The sequence below is a fragment of the Mirounga angustirostris genome, unplaced genomic scaffold (assembly GCF_029215605.1).
Source record: "Mirounga angustirostris isolate CCGP_5_RB_7025 unplaced genomic scaffold, mMirAng1.0.hap1 SCAF_14, whole genome shotgun sequence".
NCBI classification, from domain to species: Eukaryota; Metazoa; Chordata; class Mammalia; order Carnivora; family Phocidae; genus Mirounga; species Mirounga angustirostris.
This window is the reverse complement of record NW_026991722.1, coordinates 21,036,462-21,053,661: the sequence shown is the minus strand read 5'-3', so window position 1 is coordinate 21,053,661 and position 17,200 is coordinate 21,036,462. Positions and strand designations below refer to the sequence as shown.

Genomic DNA, 17,200 nt, shown 5'->3' with positions numbered 1-17,200 from the left:
CAAGTGGCATATACACTAATGCAGGTACTGTGGAAAACAGTTTGGTGGTTGCTCAAAAAATTATACATAGATTACCAAGTGATCCAACAAATCCACTCTCCAAAAAAATCGAAAGCAGGGACTTGAACAGATATTTGGATACTTATGTTCACAGCAGCATTATTCACAACAGCCAAAAGATGAAAGCAACCCAAGGATGCATCAACATATGAATGAATAAATAAAATGTGGTCTATGCATACAGTGGAATATTACACAGCCTTGAAAAGGAGGGACATTCTGACTACAACATGGGTGAAACTTGAAGACGTTATGTTTTGTAAAATAAGCCTGTCAAGAGAGTACAAATAGTGTATAATTCCATTTATATGAGGTAGATAGAGTAGTCAAATCCATAGAGACAGAGTAGAATGGTGGTTGCCATTGGCTAGGAAAATAGGGGAATAGGAAATAATTGCTTAATTGGTATCGAGTTTCAGTTTTGGAGGATGAAAAAGGTTCTGGGGATAGATAGTGATGATGGTTGCACAACATGAATGTACTTAATGTTACTGAACTGTACACTTAAAATGGTTAAAAAGGTAAATTTTATGTTATGTATATTTTAGCACAATTTTTAAAAAATCTCCAAATAAGGATATTCCAGAGCCATCTGCTATAAATGCTGATATTTATTCTTTGACTCCTGAAATATAAATATGTTAACACCAAAATGTTAAAAGAGATTGATCTGCAAGAAATAGAAGCAACATATTTACCACAGTCTATTTTCTCTCACACATTTTACACTACCATATTCAACTGATGTAATCATATCTTACAAAAGAATGTTGTGCTACCATAGAAGACTATCACAAATGATTACTTCCATAGAAAACTGGTTATTTGAAGAAAAAATAAAATGGATTACTGGTGTCTGACCTAGAAAGGAGAAGGCTAAGAGATTAATTACTCTCTGCATTGCAAAAATCTTTATGGAAGAGATTTTTGGAGTGGTCAAAGAATGAAATATTCTCTATCTTAAATACCCTATGATGCTATAGTTAGATAGATAGTAAATTGCATTAATATGTGTGCAGGTCTGAAGGAAGGTGGCATGTCAGAGAGGTCCACTCAGAGCCAAAATCCAGAAAGGTTAACATTGCCTCTCTTTCATGGAAATTTTCTTCAATTTATTAATCACTTGTCTGTTTCACTTATTCTGATGTGTTTTAATGGTGTACCTACAATTCTTAAAAATTCTTCCCAATTTCCATCCTATCATTCCACTTCCTCACTTCTTTCATGCATTACTCTTTTCCTAAACATTATTCACAGCCTCTCGGTTGCATTCACATACTGATTCCATGTTTGTAAAGCTAAATCTGTCTTTTCTTCCTCCATTAATGGTTTTAATTCTGCAATTGCATTTTTAATTTCCTTGTGACTTTTCCTTTTCTTACCCATCTTCTTATTTCCTCACTTTGTCTTTTTTATCCCATCCCATTCTCTCTTGATTGTATTCCAATTCTGTTTCAGAGAGCCCATATTTCTTTGTACACTTGAAAAATGCCAGTTTTCTTTGAAAGAAACTCCTTCTGGTTTTGTAAAAGAATTATCCTATAAGCCCATTATGTCTCATTACTTCAGCTTGTTCTTATCTTTATTTTAGATTTAAGTATTCTTAATCTATCTATTTACTCTGAGGTGAAGGAAAATCCATCCAGGCCAATGTGTGTCAACCGTCTGTGTGTGTGAATGGCTCGTGGCCCCATTTTATGACCCCTTGTGCTCTGTGAGACTTCTTCCTGAGCACAGAGCCAGCCGGTTGTCCACAGGTCCCAGCGAAGCTGTCGCTCTCTCCTGGCTTTCATCTAGGGTCTTCCCTTCCGTCTACCCAACTCTTACAGTGCCAGTTGGAGTACATGAAAATGAGCAAAACTCAAGAAGAAACAGATGCCCCATCTCCTCTCTACCTCAACCTCTACCAAGAATGCCGTAGACATGAGAAGTGACCCAAGGTCATTCGTTTCTCTATCCTTTCTGCTGAGTTCTGTTCTGGCAGTTTGCAATAACAAATGAATGCAGTGGAGAGAGATCAGAGGGAGGAATAAATAACTGTTGTGTGCCTGATGAGTTTTGAGGCCATGAGAGTGATGCTGGCCGGGATTTGTGGTTGGCATAAACTTTTCTCTTGTGAACCGAAGATCCGTTTGCAGGAGATCACTGGCAATATGGTGAGCATGGTCCATCTATTGCACTTTCTTAACATTTTCTTGGCCTTATAGTCCATGAAAAAAAAAAAAACCTTCCTGGATTCTGTAGAGAAGTCCAGCTTCTCAGTAATAATGCCTTCTTCTTCCTCTTCTCCCTCCTTTCTTCAAGCATCCGTTTTCTGAATCCCTAGATGTAATAATGGGAAAGCAAGATTTGCCATAAGGGGCAAATCTCCAGATGCCATTGTAACTGTTGAACCCTAGGTGTTTTTTTTTAAGTGCCTATGCTTTATCCTACTTTCTATTTACCCAAGTCTAAGCTTAACCTATATTTTATTTACCAATTTCTTATTTCTGTGTTGCTACATTATTTTTTTCTTTCATCTGTGACTAATCTCTCTCCTTCACCTTAACTTTAGAAATTCATAATTTGATACAATAAACACTAAGCAATTATTCCTGAGATAATCCAAATGTTCTCATTAGCAGTTCAAAAGATTTCTTGAAATAAATAACGGAAGTAATTTTTCCCAGATTCCTTTTGGGTTTTAATTAACATTCCTCTTTATAAATTAATGACAGTCCTTTAATTTCCCTGTCTTTGCTAATATCTATTCTGACTCTTTATGTGAGTTTGACAAAATACCCTTTGGTAGAACAATTTTTCACCTTAGTATTTCTTAAGGATTAATTCTTATAATATTCTTTAAATCTGTGGTGGATTCCCTCAGCTACTTCTCTTTTTATTCAACTGAAAACTGTTCTTTGGTGTGGAACTCTCAGCAACAGTGGCATTTTAATTTTGCAAATATGACTCTATATTTGTCGTGGATTATTCCTAGTTCTTCCCTAAATCGGATGTTTCAAAAAATTAACATCACATTTACTTCATAGAGATATTGTAGGCTTAAATTAAAATTAGACAATGTAAATGAAGTTCTTAGTACAATATCTAGTACTTGGCAAAAGCCTAAAACATGCTACTTCTGTTCCTTCTGTCTCTGCACTCAATCTTTCCCTTTAATAATTATGAAGATTTTTAGATGTTTTAAAAGATATAGATGGGGGGGCGCCTGGGTGGCTCAGTTGGTTAAGCAGCTGCCTTCAGCTCAGGTCATGATCCCAGGCACCTGGGATCGAGCCCCACGTCGGGATCCCTACTCAGTGGGGAGCCTGCTTCTCCCTCTCCCTCTGCTGCTCCCCCTGCTTGTGCTCTCTCTCTTTCTGTCAAATAAATAAATAAACTCTTAAAAAAAAAGATATAGATGGGAATTTAGCAAATTTATGGTTTGGGAGTGGTTTTAACTTCTTAGGTATTATTTATAGCATGCATGCTGATGTCAAAAGCAGTTTACAGAAGGATGGTACTATTAAAAATAATTTTCCTTTTTTTTAACATATATATCCAGTATTTATTTAGTGCTTTTATTCACATGAAAGACATAGTACTAAGCGAACCAATGAACCAAAGAATAAATCCATGCATCTTATGTATTTATCCACTAACAGACAAGAAAAAAGTGTGTGTCTATATACATACATACATATATACATGGGGATAGTTCAGATGAGACAGTTCTATTTTTTTTTCTTTTTTAAAGATTTTATTTATTTGACAGAGAGAGAGAGAGAGAGAGAGAGAGAGAGTGAGAGGAGGAACACAAGCAGGGGGAGTGGGAGAGGGAGAAGCAGGCTTCCCAAGGAGCAGGGAGCCCAATGTGGGGCTTGATCCCAGGACCCTGGGATCATTACCTAAGCCAAAAGCAGACACTTAACGACTGAGCCACCCATACACCCCACATAGTTTTAGATAGGTAAAGATAAAATTCCATCAGATTACAGTGCATCAAACAAAGGCTGATAGAAGCCTCATAGGGAAAGTGGTATGTGGGAAGAACTTTAAATAATAAATAAGACTAAAATCTTCAGAGATTGAAAAGGACTATTCAGATCAAAAAAGTTATATAAGCAAAAAGATACAAAGGTAAGAATTTACAGGACAAAAATTGGAACTAATAAGTATCTCAGGGTTTTTTGTTAAGTATATGGATTGTGGAAAAAAGTAGGAAGTATATTTACAAAGTCAACGGAAGTTATGTAATGGTGATATAAGATATTTAACTTAATTCTGTAACTAATAAGGAAACATTGAAAATGGAATATTTAGTTTTTCATCCACAAATGTCTGTTGAATACTTACTATGTACAAATGACTGAGCTGGTACTGGAAAAGCAGCAGTGACCAGTATGAATATGATTGCTGCCCTTATGGAGTTTATAATTTACTTGTGGGGACAAAGAACAGATAGGTGCAATAATTGTAAGGAGTGCTACAAAATAAGATTATGATATGAAATAGTATATCTTTAGGAATTATCCACAATTATTGATGGGGGATGGAGACATTTATTTTAGATAGGGAAAGACGTCATCATAGAGGTAACATTTAAACTGAAACCACAGAATACCAAAGAGCCATCCGTGTGAATATTGGGAACATAGAACATTCCAGAAAGGGGAAAACTGAGCAAAGGCCCAGGTTGGGAAAAGAGCTTGGCTTATCCAAGGGCTGGACAGAGGGTTAGTGCAGTTGCATTTCACTGAGCAGGAAGAAAAATAGAATGAAAAGATTAAGGATTTAGAACTAGGCCAAATCACACTGTGCAGTGCTTGCTATTGAGTTTAGATTCCAAAGGAAATAATAGCCAATTGAAGGCACAAAGAAGAGAATTAAAATCTGGTTTATATGTATCAGGATAAAAAAATGAGCACACTACCTCAGATGTGCAAGATTATGTAGCGTTTTTTATTGTCTATAATTGCTTCTGTCTTGCTCATGTTCCCAATTCTTATTGGGTCGTGAGATAAAGCTCAATCTTGCCAATGAAAGGAGTCTGTTATTTCTTTTTCATTTAAAGCAGCTTCTTTCTATTTTACTAAGTCCTTTTGGATAAAGTCACTAAATTCAAAGTTCTAACTCCCTGCCACAGCTTTGTTTCTCTTCCCAAAGTTCCCTACCATTGCCAATCCTTCCCAAGATGGCTTCTGGGGAAGCAGGTATGTTCTCATGTTGTGCTTGACCAAATATGGATCCTCTCTGCTTCCAGTGAGTGACCCTTTATTCCATCTCATCTCTTGGAACTCTGTTGGCTTTTAGCACCAAGGTTTGCATCTGGAGACACTGAGAATCTTTTCTCTCAGCACAGTAGAATCCCATGATTCTCCTCACTGATTTGGCCCAATCTAAGCTTTTTTTTTTGGCACTATTAAATCTCTGGGTCTCAGCCTTGTCTTCCACCTGGCCCCTAACTAGGCTGTCCACTATGTAACTTTTTTTTTTAATTAACATATAACATATTATTTGTTTCAGTCTTACTATTTCATCAGTCTTACACAATTCACAGCACTCACCATAGCACATACCCTCCCCAATGTCCATCACCCAGCCATCCCATCCCTCCTACCCCCCCCACCACTCCAGCAACCCTCAGTTGTTTCCTGAGATTAAGAGTCTCTTATGGTTTGTCTCCCTCTCTGGTTTCGTCTTGTTTCATTTTTCCCTCCCTTCCCCTATGATCCTGTCTTGTTTCTCAAATTCCTCATATCAGTGAGATCATATGATAATTGTCTTTCTCTGACTGACTTATTTCGCTTAGCATAATACCCTCTAGTTCCATCCATGTCATTGCAAATGGCAAGATTTCATTCCTTTTGATAGCTGCATAATATTCCATTGTATATATATACCACATCTTCTTTATCCACTACATAACTTCTATCTAAAAGCCAGTTCTCCTTTGCCCTTGATGATCCTAAGGTAGACTCAGCTCTCAACTTAGGTATCTGCTAAACGCCCTGCTGAGAGCATACTGGAATAACTGGGCTCCCTACTTGCTGTATATAAGTGGTATCCCCAGTACTCTTTCTCCTTGCACAAGACACTGCTTTTTTTCTGTAGTAGTGGCCAGGCTTCTGGGATGTTCCCTTCCAAGAATGTTGTAGGCCACAACAAATAAGAGTCCTCTGGTTTTGGCCTCACTCCTTACTTGTCTAGATTTTCTAACAGCCTTTGCCTCCTTGCCCACAGGTTTTACCTCATAGAGTTGTGCCAGAACCCTTAGATTTAACTTCTACCTTTACCTGCTGATATGCCATGTCTTGTCTAATAGAAACTTTCTGCTTACTTTTCAGGTTTGGTGACAATTCTTCTTATGTCATATCTTGAAAATCTTCACTATTTGTGTATTATATCAGTATCTTCATTTCCTCTGAAGCACTGAAACCATTTGGTCAATGGTTATGAAGCCACAAGGCATCAAGATTTACAGTGAATAGAAATTTTATTAATTTAATGTTTACAAAAATAATATGTCAGATGTATTTGTGTGTGTGTGTGTGCATTAAAAATCAATCTGGCTATTGTTTAGAGAATGAATTCCAAGTAGCAAAAATGAAAAAAAAATCTGCAGGAAAGGTTTGATGGTTGATTCAATTGTGGTGATGAGATAGAAATGAACATTTGAACTGTGTTTTAGAGGTAGAAATAAGCACATATGCAAATGGACAGGTTGGGGTGGGTTTCTGGTTTACACTTTTAAGTTGGTAGTAACTTTTTCTCTATACAGCAGATTGGGAGAGAAACAGTTTTGGTATGGTGTATACATAGGGAAATAAAAGTGTAATTTTTAAAGAGCCTGTGTGCTATCCAAGAGGAGATATCAAAATGTAGACAAATATTTGAATCTGGGAACACATAAAGATCAGGCCTGGAGACATAAATGAAGAGGTTTCCAATATGTGAATGCCATCTAAAACCATAGGAATATGCATGGCAGAGAGAGAAAGTTGGGCCTTTGGGTAGAGAAGGAGCAACCAGGTAAGCAGGCTTATGAAGGGTGGCCAATGACAAGCAAAAATGGGGGGGAAATTCAGGAGTTTTCTATAGAGGAAAATAACAGAAAAAAACATTGGTATGGCAGAAGAAGAGAGAAAAAGCATTGGAAACAGAGGAAGGTTTCAGCTGTGTTAATAAGTTGGTAGAAAGCTGGGTAAGGCAAAGATAAAATAGTGTGTATTGAATTTATCAATGTGAAGATCATACAAAGGGTAACCAGTCCCCCTAGTTTTCCTGGGATAGCCCAGTTTCTGTACTGTGCCCTCATGTAGTTAATTTCTAGAATAGTAGTTAACATAACATAGTGTCTATGTTCACTTTCAAAATATCTTCATTTGGATGATAGTTTATATAGTCATACTAGCTATTGGTGACTAAATTAAGAGCAGTTTCAGTGAAACTGAAAGGGCAATGGTGGAAGTCAGATTATAATGGATCGTAAATGGAATGGGAACTCATGAAGTAAATATAATGCATGTACAATAATTGTGAAGAAGTTATACTATGAAGAACAGCAGAAAAAGGGGGAGTAATTGGAAGGGTAACTGGATCTTAAGTGCTTTGAAAAATGAACTGCAAAATCACTCATAAAGATTCTTCTAGAAAATTGAGCAACTTCCAAATCAAATTCATCTGTGCCATAAATTTTCAGAGTGAATAGCTGTATGATTTAAGAAAAAGACCTTCAGGCTATGTACAATAATTAAACACTCCAGAGAGTGTTGCTTGACAGGGTTGCCCTGGTTTAGCGCAGGAAATGGGACTCTTTAGAACCAAAGGCAAAAGGACATGCAGTAGCTTTATTCAAGAGGATAGAATGTAATAAGCTGATATCATGGTGACAATCCTAATATACCAGATCCTAACACCTACAACCTTAAAATTTTACCTTGTATGGAGTAGAAATGGGGTCTCTGTCAATGTAGTTAAGTTAAAGGTTTTGAGATGGGGAGACTATCTTGGATTATTTGGATGGACTTTAAATGAAATCACAAGTGTCCGTATAAAGGAAACACAGAGGGAATTCTGAGACAGACATAGAATAGAAGGAAGCAATGTGACCACAGATGCAGAAATTGCAGTGATGTAGCCACAAACCAGGGAATGGTGGCAGCCATTAGAAGCTGGAAGAGGGAGAGAATGGATTCTCCCCAGAGGCTTTGGAGGGAGTGCATCCTTGCCAACACTTTGATTTCAATCTCAGTTTCAGACTCTGGCTTACGGAACTATGGGTGAATACACTTCTGTTGTTTTAAGCCACTTAATTTGTGGTAACTTGTTATAGCAGCTACATGAAATCAATATGGCAGGACTGAGTAAAGCTCAGTTCCTACAAGACCATGAAGTCTAAAATGCAACAAATAAATTTTTAAAAAGACAAATGCCAAGTCCAAAGAGATTAAAGGAGATATCTTGGTGGAGACAAGGAGATGGAGTGTTCAATGTTACTTCACAGACAGGCTGGGTTCAAGTGTTTAAAGGTATGGCATAAATGAGGGTCCTTGGTTATTGTCCAGAAGATGAGCTCAGGTTCGGCCACTGGGAGGATGAATCTGGAATGATACAGATCCCAGCCAAAAGCAGTAACCTTAGGGTTGTTGGACACTGGGCTTTGAACAAATGCCTAATTTCTCTGAGTTTGAGGTTGTTGTTTTTTTTTTTCCCTATATTTTTGTCTATAACACAAGGATAATAGTATCTGGCTTGCCTATCTCACAAATCTCTTATGTGCATCACATCAGATACCATATATAAAAACACTTTATTTTTATAAAGTGCTATTTTATAGCTTACAAAGCTTCAGTGGTATTCATTATCAATACTGGTACCCAGGAAACTGTGATCTACTCACCCTTCGAGATCTAAAATATAAGTAAGTGGAAGCATCTGTAGGGGATTTTACCAGAAATCCCATATACGATTAGGATTCAAGGCCTTCCTTAAAGTTTCTGTGAACTTCCAGAGCGGTTGAGTGGGAAACGTCAGCTCAGGTTCTTGTACAACCAGATTCTGTTGGCTATCTCGTTGACTCAACTATTTCCTTATAAAAAACAAAACAAAAACATAGAAGTGTAAGTAGCAGACTTTACTTGAGATTGGGTTGAAGACAGGAACAGAAAGGGTGGAAGTGGGTTTTGCATTAGTTGTAGCAATGCAAAAAGTCCAATGTAAAAATGTTCTTCAGCCATTTTCTCAGAGGGAAAGTTCCACCGACCCAGAAACCGTGCAGTCCCTGTCCTTAAAGTCCCTGAAGTTTCTCAGACTTCTCTCTTTCCCTCCGCTTCTTTGTCTCTCTGTTCCATTCTGTTCTAGTCTTTCTTCCAAGAGCAGACATACAAATTCCTCCCATTCTTTCCTTCAGTGAATTATTACTGACTTTTGTTGTTCAGCCTATTGCTGACAGAGTTTTAGACTTTACCTCCTAACCCAAGCAGTTAATTAAGGTTCTTTCTCTCTAAAAACTATTTCCTCTATAGAAGGAATTCTGTAGCCAGCTGTTATGATAATATAGTGCTTACCCTGATACACGGTAAAATAAAATGAAAATTTTACCCCAGTTTTCTCACATTTATCTAAGTGCAAGGGAAGACTTCTAGGCCAGACTTCACAGCAAAGAAACAATACTTCTTCTTCCTCTGGATCATCTTGTGTCAAATTGGGACCCTCCCTGAAGCTGAAGTTATGAAATGTGATTCCTTTCAAACAAACTTTTTGCCCTTCTCAAATGTATTTTGTAGACCAAAGGCCTGTTCATGTTGCACATGGAGATCAAACTGACAAAAACTGAATGAATGAATGAATTTATAGAATGAATTAATTAATTTAATTTGTTGCTTTATCAACTGTGAAAAATAAAGTACCATGTAAAGTCAAGACCCAAATACTTTTTTAAATAACCTAATTCATAGATTTATCAATGTTGGGTATAACTCTTTGTTCAGTTCTATCTGATTTACTCTCAATAGTGAAAGTATGACTCAAGTCTCCTCAATTTGAGCTGTTTCCCAATGTTGCACAGAGTTTGACTTATGCTGATAATAAATTCAATAATATAATAAACACTAATGAAATTAAATACCTGATATATTCAACATGCTGTGTTAAGAACCTTGTATACCTTATCTTGTTTACTACGCAAAACAACACTTTGATGTGTGAAACACTATTATTGCTACTTTGTTGGTGAGAAACACTGAACTGCTACTTTATTTTGCCATAAGTCACCTATTTAGTGAAAAATTGAGTCCTAAACCCACTTCTGTTCTGTGCTTTTTATCACCAAATTGAATAACATTCAATGGCTACTTCTAAGAAATTCCTTAAGAGAGTGTTTCACAAACTGTGATTAAAAAATCCACCTGGAACTCTTGTTAAAATAATAAATCCTAGGCTCCTATTGTAGAGATACTGATTCAATTGGTCTGGGATAAGTCTGAGAATCTGTAACTTTAACAAGCTCCCTGGTTGATTTCTATTCTCATATCATGTATCAGTAAGAACTCTGTCTACTGCTCTCAATAGAAAATCCAATATGAACTCCTAACTTAATTTTTTAAAAAGAAAATATATTGGCTTAGATACCTGAACAACTTAGGGTAGACTAACTTCAGACTCACCTTTATTGTCAGTTTGTACCGATAGTTCCAGATTGACTCTCCTTGGCCCCGGCTGGCCAGATGTAGATCATAGGTCTATCCCTGAACCAAGCACTATGATCAAGTGGATGGAATTTGCTATTTTCTTGATTTTGCTCTTTCACTCCTTCCTTGAAGCCCATGGAGTGAGGAGAGGGAAGTGGGGGTTACAATGGCTCATTATCAGAAGGAAGGGGAAGTGGATGCTGGGTGGCAAAAATAAGAGATGTACACTAGACTTCCTTAGGTAAAATTATAAGTTCATAAGAATACACTGTCAGCTGCTTTAAGAAACTATCAAAATCATGACTGGAAAGTTTTCCTTATCATACCAAAGATAACTTGACTGCTAAGGTACTGTCCTCCAATCCTGTACGTTCAGACAGATTACCCCACAAAACCATCAGTATTATTCATATCATCTTTATGTCTGAAGGAGATACATTTTATTACATTCTTGGACATATACTCTTTTCCAATGCAGAGAGAAGAGAAATGGACCAAAATGAGTCTTCTCATTTTGCAAAAATGAGTCTATCTCAATTCTCTTTTGCTTACATATTTAAAAAAATCCAATAATTTTTTTGTAAAGGTTACTGGATTCATGTTAAATTATAAACTGACCTTTTTGGAAATTCACATCTTGGAGTTTTTGCTTCAGTTTAAAGAAGGAAAATGTTTACTAAATTAAGATGAAATAACTTTACTGCCTATTTGCAACTCTCATTTAAAATTGGATATACTCTATCACTGAATATTTCCTAAAATGAAACTTTATAACCATCTGGATTCAATGCTTTCTTGCTGATATTTCTTATAGCTAAATGGCTTCTTAATGACTCTTTTGATCCCAAAGGATGTATTAGATTCCAAAATTATGTGTTTAGATAACCCAAAAAGAACCCAATTTGATTTCTGCAGCTTCTTTACCTATAATTGCATTTCAAAATTTTAAGGAAATCAGAGTATTTTTTCTCAGAAGTTCTGAATCCTGAGAAAAACCATAGCCAATATTATTATTCTTTGTTATTATATATATCATGATATATATTATTGCCCTCCTTTATTGTCCTATTCTTCTTTTTGAAATGGCTGTTGTCCATCTGCTCCTTGCTCTTCAACTTTACTTTGTACCTCTGGAGGTATAGCAAACACTGAAGAACGAGTAATTTTTACATATTGAATAAAGCTATCAATTAATGTTTTCTTCCAGGCATAATGAAATCAGATCTAGAATAAATACAGAGCTTTCTAAAGTCGTCTCAAGATTTCTTATATAGGAGAACAGCTCATGTTAATTCTCTATAAATATCTTTTTAGATAAACAATTCAATGTTGATAAATGTTATTTGAAGAACAGTAGCTAAGACTATGCTACAAATATGAGCTATAAATAACTATTAATATCTATGGATATGTAAAGCATCCCAGTTACATAATTTTCCTCCCTTTCTAGCTTATATTTTAATGTTAATACTAGGAGAAGGAGTGAATTAGAGAAATTATTTCAGGTAATTACTTTGAACACAGATGAACCTCAAAGTTTAAGCCACTAAAAATAAGGCCCCTGAACATTATTTTCTTTATGTGTAAAAGTTAGGAAATGACAGCTAATGCCAGAGTTACTTTTGAACTTTGGATCTACAAACGTGCTCATGGCACAGAATACTCATTCCACACTTTCTAAACATTTTTCAGTTTTGCTCCTTCGCTACTGACAAGTATTGCATCTTAGTGCAGAATTACACAAAATAATTTTAGCATCCAAGTATGAAAAAAGAAAATAGAAAAGTAAAACTTTTCTCCTGAAAACAAAAGAATTAAAGGGCAATAAAATGGAATAAATTGGAAGTGAATTTGAGCTCTTCTAGACCAATCTTCAAGAATGTTCAAGACTTGGGTGAAATAGATAAAAAGAGATTAAGAGTACACATATTGATGAGCACTGAAAAATGTATAGAATTGTTGAATCATTGTATTGTATACCTGAAACTAATATAACACTGTATGGTAATTATACTTTAATAAAAAATCTGCAGTTTAAAAAATAAAATTGAATTGAATTGAATTAAAAAAAAAAAAAAGAATGTCCAAGATGTGAAAGCTAAGGCTTCTAACAGTCTAATGGTGTCTCTTTCAGTTTCTAGGGCTCAAAACTGAACTCGAATAAAAGTGGGAAGTTTGTTGGTTCATATTATCAAACCTCAGTAACATTAGAAAGCGCATAAGCAAACCAGGCACAAAAAGTGCTCCAGCGGATTAGCCGTTCCAAGACTGGACTATATCTGCAGCTGCTATTGGATTGTGTCCTCGGAACCTTGCACCAGCTGTAATTAATGCAATCTGTGGGACGAGCCCTTTGATCTACCTTGGGGATTGTGCCCTCACTTGGACCAAGCACTGTGGGCAGGTGGCCCAGTCTGGGCCAAGTGGCCACACCTGTGCCTAAGGAGAAGGTCCTGTGCTTGGCAACTGCAATCAAAACAACATGGCTGGGGAAGGGCCAGTGATGAGGAACGGAGGAAGGAGAAGCAGTGTGGGTAAAGGAAAAGAGAGGTGCCCTTTCTACAACATGCTCTTTCTGCAAGAGCGTCCTCTTTCTAGAAGAAAGTATTCCGGAGTAGAAAAATTCAACACTGTCCACTTCAGCATTCTATGTATTAAAGTCTAAATTTATACCATAAAAATACCAAAATGGATTGTGAAAATAAATGAGAAAAACAAAACAAAACAAAAAAATAGACACGTGGGGCGCCTGGGCGGCTCAGTTGCTTAAATGTCCGACGCTTGATTTCGGCTCAGGTCATGATCTCAGGGTTGTGAGATTGAGCCCTGTGTTGGGCTCCGTGCTCGGTGTAGACCCTGCTTAAGATTCTCCCTCTCCCTCTGCCCCTCCCCCAACTCTTTCTCCCTCTCTAAAAAAAAATAGATTTGTGTGTCGAACCACACATTTAATATAAAGGAGAGATGAAATCGTTTCCATTTAGAATTTTTTTTTCTGCATCATCAAAGTAACTGAAATGTCTTAAACAGCAAGGAAATTTGTCCTGACGAAGTCCTTTTGTTTTTCTAGTAAATTTCCCTGTTAGGCATTGGCATTCCCCAGAGTGCTAAGAACCTCCAAATCTCATTCAAAATGAGCATCATCTATCAGGAAAAAAATAAAAATTTATTGATGCTTTGTGTTCATGAATTTTTCTTCAATATTTGAATAGTAAATGCCAGTAAAGAAACAGTCTGATTTCAGAACCTTCAGTCATCACATGTAGGCTACTGCCAAAAGTGCTGTATTCATTATTCTGACCCCATGAATCTTTTCACAGATTAGCATCCTTTCAGGAATTTATTCCTGATTATCCACTGTATGCTCTGGGAATGCTTGATCACCTGAGACAGACACTGTCCTGAATGCATGGAGCTTCTATTTACTGGATTTGGGCCCAGTCTTACAGAGTCATGGAGGGTGTGGCAGAGAACGTGACGTGTAAACTGAGACCTGTAAGAGGAGTTCTGTGTGCAACATGGCTTTATCTCACCTATGAGAGGAAAGAAACACTGAAACATGCTGGTGTTTGTCAATCTGGCAAATTTTCAGCGCTGGGTTTCAGTTGGCTTAAGAGGAAAGCATGACAGCATGCATGGGACATTGTTTATATACTCTTCATCCTTTAAATGTGCTTTTCTAAGAGATGGGTACTTGAGAAATGTCTAGTCATTCATTTAACAAGCATTGCTAAACTTCCAACAGGAGTCTTATATATTGGGTTTATCTGATCAGGGTTTCCTATATCAAAATGTTGTTTGGTTAAAGATGGAAGTAAAATATTGTCCACATTGCTGACAATTCATTTATTCACTTAATTTTTTAATTTTTTTTTTTTTTTTTTTTTTTACTTATTTGCGAGAGAGAGAATGAGAGACAGAGAGCATGAGAGGGAGGAGGGTCAGAGGGAGAAGCAGACCCCCTGCTGAGCAGGGAGCCCGATGCGGGACTCGATCCCGGGACTCCAGGATCATGACCTGAGCCGAAGGCAGTCGCTTAACCAACTGAGCCACCCAGGCGCCCTCACTTACTATTTCTTGAGAAACTTCTCCGTGTGAGGCACCATAGGAAGCAGTGGGAACACTAACATAATCGTAGCAATCATAGTGATGGTAGCAACAGGCATGTCAGAAGCATTACATTTGAGTCCCGTGTGTCTCATTCAATAGTTTGAGCAAGTCACTTAACCCACCTCCCTTCTCCATAAAATGCAGCCAATAACCTCTGCTCGCCTCATGGGTTTATTGCAAGCTCTCTTAAAAAAACACACACACAAGAAACAATTTCTAAGCTATAAAATGCTATACACATCACTGGTATGTTATTGTTATTGTCAATACACCATTTTATACTTCTGAAGTATTTAGTTTTTCTTCCCATTCTTCTGTATGGTGCTTGTTCATAGAAGATCTATCTTCTGTCCCTTAGTTAAGCAAAGGAAGGCATTAAAGGTCCTCCAACCATTCTCCGCCCAGTAGCTGACTCATTCTGATCTGCCAGCTTTATCAGCCCCTCTTAGCCCATCACGCAAGTAACCTGCATCGTGGGATTTGAATGACTGTGCTCTGGCCTCTTGCCGTCTGTTAAGTGGAACGTGTGCCAAATTACCCAGGCAGAACTTGCCTGTGGGGTCACATATACAGTGTGAAGGAGGAGAGGGCTCAGCCAGTGCCAGAAGCAAAGCAAGAAGACACACAGAACTCCTCTTACAGGGCTCTGTTACACTTCCCGTTAACTTTGTTGATACGGCCCTACTTGACCTTTCCTTGGCTGTGTCTCCCTGCTGCCAAGTCTGCTAGGTCTCTCCATGACTCCGACCACATGTGTACTATGGGTTAGCATGCGATCGGGAGGTCTGCTGGGTGCTAGGCAGAGTGGCCATCCACAAGCACTAATAAGGTACATTTGAACTCAAAGAGTCATTGTGCTTTCGGCAGCCCTGTGGCTATTATCAAATATAATTTTTGTTAGTAGCCAAATTCAAGTTATTGCTCTTAATTGGGCAGTGCAACTAGCAATTCAAGAATCCAAATATGACTTTCCTGTGAGAACTGGCACTTAGGCCTTAAAAAAAGAAATATCTCCATTATGGAAGTTGGTATGTGACCATGGCAGTGTCTGCAATTCTGTGGTGATTTATTTTGAAAACATGCATGACTTTTCCAAGAGTACTAATACATTTCATGAAGAGATCTTTTCTTTTTCCACTTTTTTTTTTAAAGATTTCATTTATTTATTTAATTGACAGAGAGAGAGAGAGAGACAGCGAGAGACAGCGAGAGAGGGAACGCAAGAGGGGGAGTGGGAGAGGGAGAAGCAGTCCTCCCGCAGAGCAGGGAGCCTGATGCGGGGCTCGATCCCAGGACCCTGGGATCATGACCCGAGCTGAAGGCAGTCGCTTAACCAACTGAGCCACCCAGGTGCCCCTCTTTTTCCACTTATTTTTTTTTTTTTTAAGAACTATGATAGAAACTCCAGTTATCTCTTCCACATACTCAGGTGCTTTCTTTCTTTTTTTTTTTTTTTAAAGATTTTATTTATTTATTTGTGAGAGAGAGAATGAGAGAGAGCACATGAGAGGGGGGAGGGTCAGAGGGAGAAGCAGACTCCCTGCCGAGCAGGGAGCCCGATGCGGGACTCGATCCAGGGACTCCGGGATCATGACCTGAGCCAAAGGCAGTCGCTTAACCAACTGAGCCACCCAGGCGCCCTCCACTTATTTTTAATCAATCTTGATGAGGTATATTGCTATATTGGGTTGAATAGTGTCCCAAAAATACTGTCCCCCCGAATTTATGTCTACCTAAAACCTCAGAATGTGACCTAACTTGGAAATCGGGTCTTCATAGGAATAATCAAGTTAAAGTGAAGGGGGCTCTAATCCAATGGTTGGTGTCCTTTTAAGAAGAGGACAGTTTGGACAGAGACACCAAGAGGAAAAGGCCATGTGTAAATGGAGCAGAATGGGGTTATGTAGCTATCAGCTGAGGAACCCCTAAGATTGCCTGCAGACACTAGAGGTGGAAGACTCAAGGAAAGATTCTTCCCTGGATCCTTCAGAGGGAACAGGTGCCTGTAACACCTTGATTTGGGACTTCTATCTTCCAGAACTCTCAAAGAATAAATTTCTGTTGCTTTAAGCCACCCAGTTTGTGGTACCTTGTTATGGTAGCCCTAGGAAACTAATATCATTACATAAAATAATATGCACCAGTTTTAAGTGTGCAGTCTGATGAGTTTTGAAAAATATATATACCATGTAGCCCCTACCAAAATCAAGATACAGAATAGTGTTATGAGCCTAAAGAGTTCCCCTTTGCCCCTTCCCAGTCTATCCCCCCAATTGTCTCCTGACACATACCCAGCCTCAGAAAACTTCTGGCTGCATTCCATTGTTAGGTTTATTCTAGAATATCATAGAAATGGAATCACA

The 17,200-nt window shown here is 37.8% G+C and overlaps 1 long non-coding RNA gene across 1 annotated transcript in view; it reads right to left on the bottom strand.

Moving 5' to 3' along the window:
• Positions 1-577: 577 nt before the first annotated feature.
• Positions 578-17,200, bottom strand: part of LOC129046182 (uncharacterized) — a 479,920-nt gene continuing 463,297 nt past the window's right edge. The window contains exons 16-17 of the long non-coding RNA XR_010407143.1: positions 8,942-9,130; positions 578-2,382 (exon numbers count right to left, since the gene is read on the bottom strand). This is a non-coding gene — a long non-coding RNA (uncharacterized LOC129046182). The remainder of the gene's footprint in view (positions 2,383-8,941; positions 9,131-17,200) is intronic.